The following is a 2939-nucleotide window of genomic DNA, read 5'->3' as shown; positions in this document are numbered from 1 at the left end:
TCAAATAACACAGAGCTTTGTAAACAACCTAAAAYCCACCTACTTCTGACAACAACAAGCCCAGATACATCGATACTCCATGTAAGTATGGGTTCTACCTCCATGCCCAAATTATTGCTGACGTGCAGTGATGACAAATACACTATTTGCTGTTACTAAACCTCAAATTGGAATATYGCTGACTAATATGCCAAAATGTGCAGAAAAACTAGGAAATGTGTTGTATTGCGAATGCCGGGGATATTTGGTATTCATATGCCCCTCAAGGTGTGCCCACGAGCCATGTGTGAGAKAAAGGAGAGGAGGGAACTGGAGGAGAATTGCCTCTGCAGTGTTGAGGGTGCCATTAATGCTCACTGATCGCTCTCCCACATTTAAATAACAATACTGCAGTGAGGGGAAACCACTGGTGTGGATCCAAGCTGCAAAACACCCAGGACCTCCAGGCCCATCTCCCACTGTTTCTGTGTCTGTGTGCGCGCGTCCAAGTGTGCGCACATGTGAATCCATCCGTGTGTGTGTGTACGTGCGTGTCGGGGTTTGTGCATGCATATGTGTGTGCATTGAGTAAGAGTGGGTGCACAGCTCAAAGGGCCTATACTCCAATGCTCTGCACAAATTTCAGGGCCATACCATTAGCATGTGCAGGTGGATCTTGGGTTAATGTGTTCCTGTGTGTTGCTTGCCTGGCTCCAGATACTGTATAAGGAGCAGTGGATGCAATGTATGCAGGCTGGGCTCGTCTGCATCCCCATGCCCTAGACCTCCTCTCTCAGCCTTGCTTCCTATTGGTCTCTCTCCTTCTCTCTCCTCGGGTACTCTACGGTGTTACGTATCAGCACCTCTCCATCCACATTCACGTCCCGCTCCACTCCTCTACCGTCATCTTCCTCTGTCCCACGGCTGGTTACATGTAGCTGCTCTCGTTTTCATGCGCACGCACACACACACACCTGTCTCTTATACACATCTAGATGTGTATAAGAGACAGGTGTGTGTGTGTGTGTGTGTGTGTACGCTTCTACATGCACAAGTGTGTGTGTGTATATATATATATATATATATCAGGGCTCCATGGTTCTCATTACGGTTTCCCTGTAATGCGCTCCTCTTCCTGAGAAGACCCAGCAGCATATGACTCCTATGTCTCATATGCTCACATACTGGCCTGTCTTAGAAAAAGGCCTCACCATGACTGCACTGACTGCATCCTTTAATAGATATCGCCTTCTTAATCTGGATTTGAACATGGTTTTTCTGCGTTTCTGTGTGAGAGAGGGAGACCATAGAGTTTCCCCTCATTTTAAACCTTGACTTTAGACACCAGTATCCCCAGCAGAAGGTTCCACAACAGAAAGCAGGTACATTAGTCTGACGTGATAGTTTGTCCTCCTTTAACGAAACACAAAAACACACAGCCACATACATCTCCAATGAGGCTGATCACTGACATCTAAGCAAGGCATGACGTCATACTGAAGGTCTGTTTCCAGTCACACTGATTAGAGCGAGAGAGCGAGAGAGAGAATTTAGAATGCAGGGCTGGAGGGGGTACAGTAGTGCCCTGATTAGTCTGGCAGCAACGGTGTCAGACACTCAGCCCGTCACACTCACTTCTCACTTGCACTCTCTCAGTGTGTTGCCCCTGGAAGGCTCTGAGGGGCAAACACACACACACACACACCACACACACACACACACACACACCACACACACACACACACACACACCACACACACACACACACACACACAACACACACACACACACACACACACACACACACACACACACACACACACACACACACACACACACACACCACCACACCACACTCTCTTAAATAAAGAAGAATAAAAAGACAGATCGCTTCAGAGGAGAATACTAAGTACACTACCAGACTATAAAGAAGCCCGTCAGTACAACAAGAGAGTTAGCTTAGAGCTAAATAGAGAAGGCCAAGACCAGGGATAGAGACTAAGTATGGATGTTGGGTGGTGTCTGTGCAGTGCCATTTGAATGACACAGCTCTAGTAGTTACCATGGAGAGACTGCACTTCACAACAGCATCAGGACATCGCTTCTGCTGGATGTCCATGCTGCTGCTTCACAGTGCCATAGAAGGGTGTGTGTGTGTGTGGTGTGTGAGTGGTATACACGCTTCTGCATGCACAAGTGTGTGTGTGTGGAGTGTGGTGGTGTGTGTGTGTGTGTGTGTGTGTGTGTGTGGGTGTGTGTGTGTGTGTGTGTGTGTGTACGCTTCTACATGCACCAAGTGGTGTGTGTGTATATATATATATATATATATCAGGGCTCCATGGTTCTCATTACGGTTTCCCTGTAATGCGCCTCCTCTCCTGAGAAGACCCAGCAGCATATGACTCTATGTCTCATATGCTCACATACTGGCCTGTCTTAGAAAAAGGCCTCACCATGACTGCACTGAACTGCATCCTTTAATAGATATCGCCTTCTTAATCTGGATTTGAACATGGTTTTTTCTGCGGTTCTGTGTGAGAGAGGGAGACCATAGAGTTTCCCCTCATTTTAAACCTTGACTTTAGACACCAGTATCCCCAGCAGAAGGTTCCACAACAGAAAGCAGGTACATTAGTCTGACGTGATAGTTTGTCCTCCTTTAACGGAAACACAAAAACACACAGCCACATACATCTCCAATGAGGCTGATCACTGACATCTAAGCAAGGCATGCCGTCATACTGAAGGTCTGTTTCCAGTCACACTGATTAGAGCGAGAGAGCGAGAGAGAGAATTTAGAATGCAGGGCTGGAGGGGGTACAGTAGTCCCTGATTAGTCTGGCAGCAACGGTGTCAGACACTCAGCGGGAGGGAGGGGGGGGGGGGGAGCGGTAGAGGCTGTGATGTGTGGTTTTGTGTGCGTATAGTGTGTTGTTAGACTGTGTCGAAGCGTCAGTTGC

The sequence above is a fragment of the Salvelinus sp. IW2-2015 genome, linkage group LG35, assembly GCF_002910315.2.
Source record: "Salvelinus sp. IW2-2015 linkage group LG35, ASM291031v2, whole genome shotgun sequence".
In the NCBI taxonomy this organism is placed as follows: domain Eukaryota; kingdom Metazoa; phylum Chordata; class Actinopteri; order Salmoniformes; family Salmonidae; genus Salvelinus; species Salvelinus sp. IW2-2015.
The sequence above is the reverse complement of the archived record's forward strand: the minus strand, read 5'-3'. Positions refer to the sequence as shown.